Source organism: Arvicola amphibius, chromosome X (assembly GCF_903992535.2).
Source record: "Arvicola amphibius chromosome X, mArvAmp1.2, whole genome shotgun sequence".
Lineage (NCBI taxonomy): Eukaryota > Metazoa > Chordata > Mammalia > Rodentia > Cricetidae > Arvicola > Arvicola amphibius.
The window spans coordinates 45,387,824-45,402,200 of record NC_052065.1 but is presented as its reverse complement, the minus strand read 5'-3'; the positions used below and the strand labels follow the sequence as shown (position 1 = coordinate 45,402,200).

General features: G+C 37.0%; 1 protein-coding gene across 1 annotated transcript in view; it reads left to right on the top strand.

The window, feature by feature from the left end:
• Il1rapl1 (interleukin 1 receptor accessory protein like 1) overlaps nucleotides 1-14,377 on the top strand; it is a 655,686-nt gene that overhangs the window by 589,629 nt on the left and 51,680 nt on the right.

Sequence of the window (14,377 nt, the reverse complement as noted above, 5' to 3'; positions counted from 1 at the left end):
AAAGGGTAAGGCACATTGTTTTGTAGAAAGTCCAAGGCCCTCCCTACTATATCTAGGCTGAACAAGGTATACATCCAAAGAGAATAAGATCCCAAAAAGTCAGTACATGTAGTAGGGATAAATCCTGGTGCCACTGCAAGTGGCCCCTCAGTCTGCCCCAGCTATGCAACTGTCAACCACATTCAGAGGAATTAGTTTGGTCCTATGCTTGGTCCTTCCCACTTTGGCTGGAGTTGGTGAGCTCCTGCTAGCTCAGGTAAACTGTTTCAGTGGGTGAACCCACCATGGTCTTGATCTCTTTGCTCATATTCTCATTCCTTCCACTCTTCAACTGGACTTTGGGAGCTCAGTCCAGTGCTCCAGTGTGGGTCCATGCTTCTGTGTCCATCAGTTCCTGGACAAAGGTTCTGTGGTGATCTTTAATATAATCATCAGTCTGACTACAGGGCAAGCCGAGATTGAGCTCCCTCTCCTCTATTACTTAGGGAGACAGAATCATTTTAATGGAGAAATGGTTTCTGTAATCTGGAGGAATACCAAAGTAGTCTCCATAAGTGTTTCTACACCTAGTGCTAAAATTTGATTCCATTAGGTCCACTGAAACCTGTGTTGGTTCAAGGAGCATGCACTTAGTTTTCTAGTCTTGCAACCATAAACTGAAGGGGAAAAAGAGAAATTGCTTCCAGCTGTCGTTTCAAGCTAATGAAACAAAGTAGTATTACAACAGCAAGCATGCAAGTATTCCTTTACACTCTGTTAAAATATTGGCTATCCTTTTCATTCTCCACTAGTGTTAGGAGAATTTTTCCTGTAGCCTGTTATGATTAGAAGTACATAAGTAAAGGGAATTCTGGGAAATACCATTTGACTAAGCTAAATGGGCAGTTACATAGCTATTGTAAAGTCATGAACAGCGGAACAAATAGAGGTGACAATATTGACTTAAATTATGGAAAGACTATAAATATTGTTCACATATCTTTGACTCTCACAATGGAGCAAGTGTTATCACAGGTTATAGTTTTACATTGTTACTACAAAGCTGCAAGTAGAAACAAGGTCCCAAACACTGCTTTTAAAGTAAAGGGGGGACTAGTCTGAAAAAAGGTGACAGCTCAGCCAAACTGATTCAGAATTTTCAGTTGTAGTGAGAAACACATAGTCTTTAACTACAGATGAACAGCATAACTCTTCTAGTATTTGCTCATGTGCTTTTAATGTTGCACTCTCAACAAGTACTTGTGATCTAAAGTCTATAAAATTATGATTTTCAAGGCATATTTAAGATCACAGATCCACAAAACATACTCGTCCAATTGTGCCTCACATTTTCAATTTTATTGTTTGACAATTCCATGCATATAATGAATTTTCATGTGACTAAAAATTCTACTCACAAGACTCTGTCTGTGTTAATAGTCTAACTCAGGTGGAGGTTTACATGTTCAGTCCTTTTTCTTGTTTTGCTATATTTTGATAAATAATTATCAGAACGGCCTGACCAATCAGATCAATGAGCACTTTCATTAATCCAAGATGACGTTTGACTCATAACACACATCCTACCAGCTGTTCTCATAGAAACAAAACAAACACCTTTGTAAATCACACGTGGATGCAGAAACAAGCACACACACATGGGACAGAGTCTACTTATATTCCTCCCTTTAAATGTACTATTAACCTTCCAACATGTAGCATTGTCATGGCTAATAACAAGAGTTAATATGCTATAAAGCATCAACTAGATAGGAGCAAATGACTTTACTCTTTACTTTAGACTAGGTGGTTGTTGATAGAATTTCCTGCAAAATATTTAGATATAGTTGCTATATTTTAGTTACATGAATTATAGTACCGAAATACACATACAGAGGTCAAATATTGGCAGAAACACAAGATTATTCATATATCCATGAGTAGAATACTAATATATGCACTTGTGTAAAAATACTGGAGATATATTTTGGCGGGAGTGCGGGGGGTCTAGACAGAGTTTCTCTGTGTAACAGCCCTGGCTGTTCTGGAACTCACTCTGTAGATCAGGTTGGCCTAGAACTCAAAGAGATCCCCCTGCCTCTGCTTCAAAAGTACTGGGATTAAAGGCTTGTACCACAATGTCCAGCAAAAGTATTCATCTTTATGCAATGATTCAAAAAGTTATTTCCTAAAGAGAAAAAAAAATGCTTATTTTAATTTCCTTATACATTTTTCTACTTAGAGTTGGTATTTATACTAAAAAGTAAAAAAATAAAACCCACATGCAATAATAATAAAAGACACAAAATAGAATATATTTTCAGAGATGACAGTTGCAAGGATATTCTCAAATGATAACCTTTATTTGACACTGACAAATCTCATACACTCCTTTACAATCACCATTATTGAGAACATCTTGAAGGTAATAAACCGTCTGGGTAAATCTTATAAACTTTACATGTGACAGGTGTCACTTAAAAGTATGTTAGGAAAAGGAAAAAAACTCTCAATACATCACAGAAGAGTAACCATTCTGTATGGAAATGGGGACGGGCACTTATATGTGTATTTTTTAATGAGATGCTTGGTTCAGCATAAAGGCCAGGAGCAGGGAAGAAAAATGATAAAACCTATGACTGAACTCCTAGAAGGAAGAAAAGACTTCTGAAGAAAGTTGAAGCTTCTCAGAAAGTCATATGCTAGATATAATAAAATACTTTGAAGCATTTGTTGGGGGAGGGATAGCTACTGAGCCTGAAGTTCTAGGATCAGGAAAGAAGAATAAAAGGCAGAATATAAGGGTTTCTTTCAAGTGATTTTAAAGACTCTGCTATTTGAATGTACTGAGATGACAGGTTGCAAAAGGAAATGATGTGTCTTTCTTAAGAATGAAAAGAATTGAAATAGCTTTGGTCGTAGAGTGATAATAAAACTAACAAGGAATTCTTAAAGTACTGAAAATAATCATACCTGCTACCAACTTCTGAAACTTTTCCTGATTAATTCATCACAGAAAATTCCCTTCCATTTGGAACTTCAGTGGTTTAAACTATTACAGTTCATTCAAACTGTTACCACATTTCTTTCTATGGAATATGAACAAAGAAAAAGAAACTGTAAAACGCTCCATTGGATGTTTAGAATAAGAAGTTATCAGACACATTTTACTAAGTCACATAAAGAGGTAAAAACACTCGCAGTTCTTCCTGTGGAGTTTCAGTGTAACATGGAGAAATAAGAGTCCTTCTAGGCAGGAAAGATGATAACAGAAAAAGTGAGTTCACTGACTCCTCAATTATATTTTAATAATAAATAACACGCATGAGCTATCACTATGTCTTACACAAACCATGTTTTATAAGCTTATAAACCCCCTAAAAGAATATTTAATTAACCTCAAAAGTCAATAAACCTAAGAATTGTGAATTATGTTTATTAAAGCATAAGAAAGCCAGGCCTGCCTTGTGTTTATTTCTGAGCGATCCATTCAGTCTTTGAATATTAGGACAACCAGGTTAACACAAAATGTGATGAAGTGGACATTTCCCTTTAACTCAAACTCTTCTCAAAAAAACAAAACAAACACCTTTGTAAACCACACTGGGATGCAAAGACAAGCACACACACCCAGGACAAAGTCTATTTACATTGCTATCTTTAAATAAATAAAAATTTAAGCAAATCTACTGCAGTGGTTCTCTACTCAAAGCTGGAAACTTTTATTTCAATTTTCCTATTTTGTGCATATATACTTTGGGAAATTATAGGGGATAGGCATGGCTCTTGCATAAACCCCCAAGTGAGACAGACAGTATACGGTCATGGGTTAGCTGCCACCATAAAACTTTCAAGGTTAAAAGAGAAATGATTTTGTAGGTACTCACAGGGACAGACTATGCTAATTAACAAGGATATCCCAAAATGTATTATCTTCTATAAGTTAAAGGGGAACTTACTACTGCAGTAGAGAGCTGTCTCAAACTAAGCAAGAAATTCTGTTCTGTCAAGTTATTCAGGGACCCAGGTTCCTTATAGTTTGTTGCTTTTATCATTTGTTACCATGTATGTGCATAAACCAGATCATGGGCACATCTGTCTGTAGGCAAGAGATGAGACTTCATTATAAAGCAAGTGACCAGGAGACTGTACACATACATCTCTTCTTCATTCATCTTATTAGCCTTCTTTCAGTTGTGTTGCCAATTCTAACTATAATAGAAGCTAAGAAATGTAGCCTGTAACTGAGAATCCATATATTCACCAAATACTTTAGTGACAGATATAAGGAAATAGTAAACACTGGGACATGCTTAGTGGTCTCTGCTTCAGTAGTTATCAGACTGGGTTTGGCAAAATCAACATAAGCCGAAAAAATAAAACAGAAATAATATTAAAAGGAGAGGATGCAATGTGTAGATGGCGTCCATAGTAGAGTATTATAACCACTGTGAATCGATAGATATCAAAGATAAGAATTATCTACATTTGCATAAACTGATGGACCTATCCATCACATCAGCACTAATATCCCCTTTGCACCTTCTTTCAGTATCCTCCTTTCCATATTCCTGTCCATTTGTTTCTTTTATTTGTTTTCCTTTGACTGCTTGTGATGTTGAGTTCTAAGTACTTTGCTGATTACTCACTCCAGATAAACATTTTTTTCTTTGCATTTCTAGTGGCTAGTTTAATTACAGTTGGATTTTGAAGATACAAATGTATCACAGGGGATGAAGGAATCAAGGATATAGAACAGCGGCTACACAATTACAAGGGTAAAAGTACAGTACATATTTTTAACAAGATACATCAACGAAAGTCACAGCATCGTAAAATCACAAAGCCTCTGCAATAACAATATTCAAGTGTCTGCAATAGGAAGACGTGCATAACTTGAAATGATTTTAAAATGACAAAAATTATAAGCAGTTCTGATGTCTTCCTCAACAAGCAAAGATACCATGACTTCTATCCACTGCTAAATTCAGGAGCAAATTTATTGTTGCTTCCACCTCATAGACATTGTTAAAAGTTTTTCACTACCGATTTGAGCAAGTCTGTGTAATGTCATTTGAAAGAATCTCACTGCAATGCTATCCCCCTTGCCAATATTTATCTTATACCTGCCTTTGGCAACATTCTCAGGAACCAGGTATCAGGAGACACCGGGTGGCAAACACTTTTGTGTCCCTTTCTTCACTAGTCATTATTCTAGACACCTTGAGCTTTGATTTGACACAGAAAGAACACAGCCTTCAAGAACTAAACTATAGTTTTTTTTTTTTCCAGGAATCATTGAACCACTTCAACATAATGTGTTAATCATATTCCCATTTTCCTTCCTTCTTTCCAACTTTATAAAAATTCTGACTCTGCTATGGAGCCCTTGGCTATGGTTTCTCTTTATTACAACAGTTTGGAAGCAATTCCAACAGTTTACTCAGATTTTAAAGTGCAACTCTCTGATTCTTGAGTTGGATAATTTGGTCTATCTTTGTTCAAGACCATCATTTAAAGAAAGCCTTCCTTCCCATAATAACAGCAAGTCTAAAATTAATTACAGTCAGTAAATCAGCAAATCTTGTGGGTATTATGAATATTTATTGACTTGGTTAATTCTAACTTATTTGTACTCACTTAAATTCACTGACAATCTATTGCCTGGCCACACATGGCTTTGTGCTTAACAAAAGTGGCTGGCAAGGTAGTTTGCTACAGAAATCTCACACAAGAACTGGATTTGTTTAGCAAGTTTTAAAATGCATTCCTTGTTCTTCTCTTGTGATTTTGTTCCCTTGAAATATAAGCAGATGTCAGACCTTGCAGGAATAACCTTTTCAATAATTATTGTAACACACCTAGTCCCTCCCATGGCTTTTGCTTTCTTTCAGTGTTCTCAGACAACTCTTTGGTTTCAGAAGAACTATCTACAGGTTGATGCAGGCAACTCTTTGCTGCCATAGGTCCTAATCTTTGTTTAAACAAAATGTCTTAAGATAGTTCTAATAGCACTTTCTTTCCTGTCTAGAGTAGGGTAGGGGCAGACAGGGAATACAGAGAAAGAGGACAAAGAGAGAGGTGGCAGAAAAGAGATTTTTTTTTTCATTTTATGTTTTTGAATAAAGGCTTTAAGTTTTCTGGGAAAAGCAGCTCTTCTGTATAACTAATGACAAAAAGAAATATATTTTGTAAACCACTTTGCTTTTATCTTAAGTGGGTAGTCTTTGGTAAAACATTTAACTTTACCATGATCATAGAGTTATTTTAATATACATGATAAATGATGCAATAAAATTAAGATCCTCTTCCTACTCAACATCTTATTTAAGAAAAATGCTCACTATTTCCTAATTGCAGCAAGTAAGATCTCTGGATGCTGACACTTTTTAATTAGGGAAGAAATTTTCTTTTAATTAGGAAAGGAGGGTTGTTGGTGTGTGTGTGTGTGTGTGTGTGTGTGTGTGTGTGTGTGTGTTTGGTTGTTTGGTTGGTGTTTTTGCTTTTTGTTTTTCATTATTTCTCAATAAGTTTGAGAGTGTCCTCTAGTGGAGAGATGCTCTGGTCTCAGCAGTTTAAGAAATGACTAAATTATGTCTAATTAGATGCTTTCATTAAATAAGAAATGTTCCTACTTAGCTGATTGAAATTTGCTAGTTAAAGGGAAAATGTATTCTTCTCTCTTTAAGACATGCTCACAATATGGCCTAGTTGAAAACCTGCACTGTGACAAGCATTGTTCTCATTTTAGATAGCAAATGATTTTTTATGATCAATTTCCGTGCTTCCTTCAGAACCTAGTGAGATTGAGCTGACGGTGCACCTTTCTGCCAAAAAGGCAGCAAAAGCATTTAGTGCAATTTACTGTAGCTTTTACAGATATCAACTGGCAGAGGCAAGAATACCATTCCCTTCCCTTCTCCAGCTCTGCCTGACTGATATAACTGAAGTACAGAATTCTCGGGGCCACAGTTGAGATATGTCTCTCATTAGGTGGAAGAAATTTGGTGGAGAAGAAATCTAAATAAATATGTGTCTCTCCTCTGTTACTTCTGGTATTCTAGCCCTAATTTCCTATATTTGTAGTTAAGCATTAGTATAGAGGTGAGATGTAGAGGTGAGTTCTTCTTCAATAAATAAATGTAAAAGAATGAAGAAGAGTTCTGATGCTAGGCTCTCTGTGTCACAGTTAAAATTGCCTTACCAGAAAATGCATGTTACAGCAATTTAGAAACGCAAAGAAAAGAGGGATATTAGCTCCTGATAAAAAGATGAAGAGTTAGTTTGACTTAAATGAAGCACATGTATTTTTTTTTAAATGCTGGTTCTTTGATTTGGAAAAAGCTAAAATAAATAACAATAATAATGATGAATGGTATTGGTAAAGCCCTGTCAGATACATAATATGTTCATATAAATGTTGCTTATTTTTATGATATGCAAGCAAAATCATAGCATTCTGGTTAGCAGATGTTTTTCAGAAATTGTACCATCCCGACTTTTGTGCAGTGTAAGAAGAGTGAATTTTGGAAAAAAAACTATGCATATGATATGAGAAAGTCAAACAGATGATGCTTGACAGGGTCAAAGGAAAAATCAGAACAGCTGGTGTCTGTGAAACAAAGGGCTGTGGAGCTAAATTGTAAATGGAGATCATATTATTTTTCCCTAGATTTCAGAGGGGAGGTGGCAGAAACAAATCAGTTCAATCATTATCAGACTGCGGGGAATATGCACATCTCTCAGTTACTGAATTCAATACCAGGATCCAATAACCCTGAAATATATGCCGTACACTAGCAAGTCATGTCTTGTTAGAAACTGTGTCTGCCTGCATTGTTTTGGAAACAGGATCAAATACTATGGCTTGGTTTAAGATCAGTGCTCCATTTGTGCATCCTGCTTCACTACTCTGGCTACTACTCTTTATGCCATTGTCATTCTTCTTCTTGGCAGCTGCCCTATCCTTAGTTCCTGCTTATTGTCTTAAATATTGCTCTTCCTTTCTTTCTCCCTTTCCTTTGCTTCAGGAAATGAGGGATAATAGGGGTGTCTCTGAGTCCATTTCTTAATTTATAAAAGTTTTAAGACAAAGTTAAGGCATTCTACTGTTCACAGATATGTTTTTAACCACTTGAATAAAATGACCCAAATTCTCTAGAATTCTCACCCTGTCAAATCAAAATTCTGTCAGATAGTGTCTTAGTTTCTATGGGTGGGAAAAAACATCATGTCCAAGGCAACTGATAAAAGAAAGCATTTAATTGGCAGATTCCATCCAGGTTCAGAGGGTGGGTCCACGACCATAATGGCAGAAAGTGGGGCAGCAGGCAGGGATGGTACTTGAGCAGTAGCTGAGCGAGTGCTTACATCTTATCCATAAGCAGGATGCAGGGCGAAAAAGGTGAGAGAGACGACAGAGACAGAGATCAGGAAAGATTGGGCCTGGTATGGACTTTTGCAGTCTCTAAGCTCACCTCCAGTGACACACCCTTTTCCAACAAAGCTACACCTCCTAATCCTCTTCCAAAACAACTCCATCAACTAGGAACCAAGTGTTTCAAATATTTCAGCCTATGAGGGTCATTCTCATTAAACCATCATAGGTAGCAACATATTGTAACAAATCTTAAGTAAACTGTCTTAAGAAAAGTAAATAAATAACTAAAAAATAAAAAAAAGAATTTAAGCCCATATGTCTCTCAAAATAAACAGTATCATTTCGTATTATGAAAATAATAACCTTCCCTGACAGCTTCTTCTCCAAACTGGTGTATGAACCTCTTCCTTTAGTACTGAAAATAGAACACAAGGCTACAGACATACATGGGAAACATTCTACCATCGCCTATGCACCAGGCAAGGAATAGTCATCAGAGGCACTAACTAAGCTGTCCTTTCTCTGTTTTCCTTTTAACTAAAAGTATACCCAGATATATGTTATATAACAGTGTAAAGAAAACATTACAATCATTCTGGTTGTTGTGGTTATCTTTGTGGTTCTAGATTCCAGTGAAAATTGTATAGATATGCTTTTCAATCTGTCAAGCTTGATATTGCTGTGCTTTGTATCCTCCAATTATAAGAAACAATTTTCCCACAATGCTTTAAGTAGCCAGAACCTGGGAAACAACCTAAATTCCCCTGACTGAAGAATGGATAAGGAAAATGTGGTACATTTACACAATGGAGTACTACACAGCAGAGAAAAATAATGACATCTTGAAATTTGTAAGCAAATGCATAGAGCTAGAAACATCATATTGAGTGAGGTAACCCAGACCCAGAAAAACAGTTATCATATGTACTCACTCATAAGTGGTTTTTAAACATAAAGGAAAGAAAACCAGCCTACAAATCACAATCCCAGAGAACCTAGACAACAAGGAGGACCGTAAGAGAGACATACATGGATCTTATATACATGGGTAGTAGAAAAAGACAAGATCGTCTGAGTAAATCGGGAGAATGGGGACCATGGGATAGGGTCAGAAGGAAGGGGAGAGGAAGAGAGGGGAGCAGAGAAAAATGTATAGCTCAATAAAATCAATTAAAAAAGAAAATGAAAAAAAGAAATAATGTATTTCCTTCTACATAGTATAGTTATTGTATAATTAATACTTAAGTCATTAATTTCACATTTATGTGATTGTATAATTTGAAACTAATGTAATTTCCAGATAACAGTTCTTGATTATATTATTTGAAACCAAGTTTCCAGATTATTATTCAATTGATAACTTATTATATAAAGGTAAATCTAATACAATTTCCAAGCATTCTCCAGATCATGAAATACAGCTTCAATTTTCAAAATTTATGAGGGTGGGGAGATAGTGTTTAGAGCACTTGCTTGTTATTCAGAGGACCTGCATTCAATTCCCAGCACATTTATGGTGGCAATCCAGGGGATCTGACAACCATTTTTAGTTTCTGTGATCACCAGGTACATGTGTGGTATACATATGTACATAAAGGCTAAACAATTACATGTATTTATAAAATGAATTTATATAATGAACATATAAAAAGATATCTAATAAACATATTTATATATAAAATGAATTTAAGTTTTTCCAAACTTACAAACTTACTTCTTTAGGAGAAAAGAAAATTCCTTTTTTTGCACTAATTGTCTTTAACCATTGTTTTATTTCTACAAACTCATAATACATGTGAGGTATATCCTTGCAAAATTTCATACTAGACTCGTAGAGATCTGCCTGCTTCTGCTCTTGGGGTGCTTGGATTAAAGGCATGTAACCACCATGCCCAACTCACATGTCTTTTTGTTTTATCTCTCTCTCTCTCTCTCCTCTCTCTCTCTCTCTCTCTCGCTCTCTCTCTCTCTCTCTCTCCCTCCCTCCCTCCTCCCTCCCTCCCTCCCTCCATCTATCTATCTATCTATCTATCTATCTATCTATCTATCTATCTATCTATCTGGTTTTTCAAGACAGGGTTTTTCTGTGTAACAGCCCTAACTATCCTGGAACTTGCTCTGTAGACCAGGCTAGCCTCAAACTCATAGCGATTCATCTGCCTTGCCTCCTGAGTACTGGGATTAAAGGTGTGCTCCACTACCACCTGGCTCACTTACATTCTTAATCTAAAGTCTATACAAATGTGTTGAGATGGTAGATATTTTGTTGTCTAGGAATTACTACATGGACTCAGTTTATTCTACAAGGCATTGATCCATCTCTTGGACTTAATTTTTGTTGTTGTTATTTAGAATGATTCTAACCCTACACAGTGTGTCATTATGGAATAGTAATACAAAAGAATTTTCTCTTAGAAGGTGAACTTCTAAAACTTAATAGCAAATGATTTCTATGTATGTGTTTCATTTGGATATTTGAAAGAACTCATTTTAAAAAATAAAAATATTTTTTTAGATAAACTATTCAATCACATTATGCTTGGTTTTAGGGTTTTGTTGTTTGTTTGTTTGTTTGTTTTGTCCAAGACAGGATTTCAAAGAGACAGGATTTCAAAGAACAGGCTATCATCTAACTTACTATGTAGATGAAGATGACATTGAAATTCTAATCTTCTTTCCACTACCTCCCGAATGCAGTTTATCTTAGTTTTTTTCATATTTTTTGAGAATTTCATAATACAGAAAAAGTCTTTTGACCAAATGTACTCCCAATCTCTCCTTTCCAATTTCACTGCATTTTTCATCCATTTTCCAAGGTTCATATGCTTTCATTCTAAATCCACTGAGCCACCCTATAGATACTATAGTTATGAATAATCTCAAGAGCATTATAGTACAATGTAGCAAAATAAATCCAAATATTCAGCATCCATTACTTCTGATTTAGTCAACTAATTGTGTTTCTAAAATTTGACTTTTAATTACTGTGATTATCAACCTGCTTATAGAATTTATAACCATGTGGTAATAAGTTCTTGTCAACTAATGAGGACTCACCTCAACATGTTATTGAAGCAAACTTCTGAATTAGGAGGCTCTACATTTGCAATGTGAAGCCTACTATATAAGATTGATTTGGCCTTTTGAGATATATGGACAGGTAGCCTTAAAATAATGATGTAATAAAACGTTACTTACCAAAGAAAAACAAGAAGTTGAGTATGGTGATGATGCCTATAGTCTCAACACTTGGGAAGCTGAGATAAGAGAAACAGGAGTTGCAGGACAGTTTGTATTACATACTGAGTGCTAGGTTAGCCTGAGGTACACACCAAAACCCTTCTCCAAAATGAAAAAGGAATTAAGATCAAGTGGAAATTAAAAGTTATTAAGCATATTTCTAATTTGTCATTGTTTATTGGATTTCTAATGTATTCAAGACACTGGAATATAAATCACAGCTGTGTTATTCATTTGCTTAGTCACCATTCCCCAAGTGAAAAGTGTCAGAGTCGCTGAGATTTTCCAAAGAATGTTAGCCCTTGGGTAGAATTTCCCGTGTAAGCAGGACTTTACTGGTCTTCTCTGAAGAAAGATTCCTCTGGTCTCTATTGGTCTTCCCTACTAGCAGAGCTATGCACAGGATGAGGACTGGAGGCTTTTGTTCAGCGACACAAGTGGATACAATTCAGAGAAACCACTGAAACTCTCTATACAGCACAGCACAGCACAGATCAAAATGACGTTCCCTATGACCTATATTGAGAAGCAGCTGGTTGCACTTTAAATCAGTTTACCACTCTCTTCCTCTTTTCTCTCTCCTTTCCTTTGTTCTTCACTCCTCATTCTTCTGCTCCCTCCTCTTTTTCCCCCCCCCCTCACTCACTTTCTCATTCTCTCATTCTCATACAAACATCACTGTGACATTTAAATTATACAAATAGAACTGTATTTTCTATCTATGTTGTAAAACTTATTGTTTTTAAATTTTGAGATTTGTTGGTGAGAGACAGAGCGTGTGTATGTATGTGTGTGTTGTGTGCATGCATATCTGTGTGCCAACATGTGTGCAGTGTCCACAGAGACTAGAAGACAGAGTCAAGCACCATAGAACTGGTGTTATAGATGGTTGTGAACAATATAGGTTCTGGGAATCAATCCTGGTCCTTTGGAATAACGGTCAGTTGCTCTGATCACTGAGCTTTCCTTCCAGTGTCTCAGGCTTTTTATTATGCTCTGCTTTGAGATGTGGACAACACCTGGCCACCCTTTTGTGATAGGCATAACATTCTATAGTCCTTGCTTATATGTACTCTTTACCCTTGGAAACAATTATGTATAAACGATCTGATATTTTCACTGACTGCTTGGTAGTAATGCCAGAGTACTGTAATCTTAGTACTTCTTGATCCTTTCTGATCCAAGCCTGTGTTTGAAATGCAATGAGAGCTAGGATTTTACATGACAGATATGATTATTTTCAGATGCTATTCCAAACCTTCCCCCAGCTTACCTTTTTTTTTCTTAAATGAAGTCTAAATTGTTCAGAATTGCTTATGCTGCTGGTCTGGTCTTGTCAATAGTCATTTTATTGCTTCCAAAGTCTCCTCAGTTCCTCACTTGTAGCAATGTGGCTAAAACCGGTCTTGCAGCTGGAGTTAAAGGTCAAAGACAAGGCAATGCGCAATGAGAAAGAAAGAATTGCATGAGTGAAGGAACCATTTCCTAGGTGGAGCAGTACAAAACCTGAAAGAGAAAGGAACAGCTGGGGATCTATAAAGTTCCTTTGTTTAGGGGGTGGAGAGAGTAATGGGAAAGACTATTTCAGGGTCCCAGAAAGTTTCAGTTGGCTCTAAGGAATGTCAAACTGAGATACTCATGGTGCAATCTATGTTTATTTAACAAAATTGTACTGTAAAGCTAGGCAATCTCTGGAGATTTTTATTATTACTTACAGGCATTGAATCTCCCCTTAAAAGTTAAACTTGATCTTTCAAGCAGCAGATTGTGTACATTATTGATATATGCCTTCTAAGTTATATATCTTGATTCTGTTTAAGATTTGCTGGTGAATTATGGCTGCATTGACATGGTAACAACCATTCCAGCTGCTTAAATTAATAACTAAAACCTTAAATGCACATCCAGGTGTTAAAGTGCACACACCCTGTAATTCCACCATGAGGAAAGCCATACTTCATTTAAAAGTATATATTTCTATAGAATGTATATTCATACATTTTTATTTTTTAATTTATTTTTTTATTTTTCCACCCCATTATTTACACTTCCTTCCCTCCCTCCCAATCCCCTCCAGTTCCCATACACCCCCTCCTTCCTATCCCATCCTTTTTTAAAATTTCCGCCTCTTCCCCCCTCCGCCTCCATTTACCTCCCCCTCCCCCCTCCACTCCCCTCCCCCCTCCACTCCCCCTCCCTCTCCTGTCCGAAGAGAAGTAAGGGTTCCCTACCCTGAGAGAAGTCCAAGTTCCCCCCCCCCTCCCTCCATCCAGGTCTAGGAAGGTGAGTATCCAATCAGGCTAGCTCCCCCCCAAAGCCAGAATGTGTAGTAGGAGCCAATCCAGTACCATTGTCCTTGGGCTTCTCAGCAGCCCTCATTGTCGGCCATGTTCAGGGAGTCTGGTTTATTCCGTGCTTTTCAGTCCCAGTCCAGCTGGCCTTGGTGAGCTCCAGTTAGATCAGGCCCCACCATCTCAGTGGGGTGGAGCACCCCTCACAGTCCTGACTTCCTTGCTCATGTTCTCCCTCCTTCTGTTCCTCATTTGGACCTTGGGTGCTCCGTCCGGTGCACCAATGTGGGGCTCTGTCTCTATTTCCATCCATCGCCAGATGAAGGTTCTATGGTGATATGCAAGATTTTCATCAGTATGACTATAGGATCTGGCCTTTTTCGGCTCCCTCTCTTCAGCTGCCCAAGGAACTAGCTGGGGGGCATCTTCCTGGATACCTGGGAACCCCTCTAGAGTCAAGTCTCTTTCCAACCCTAAAATGGCTCCC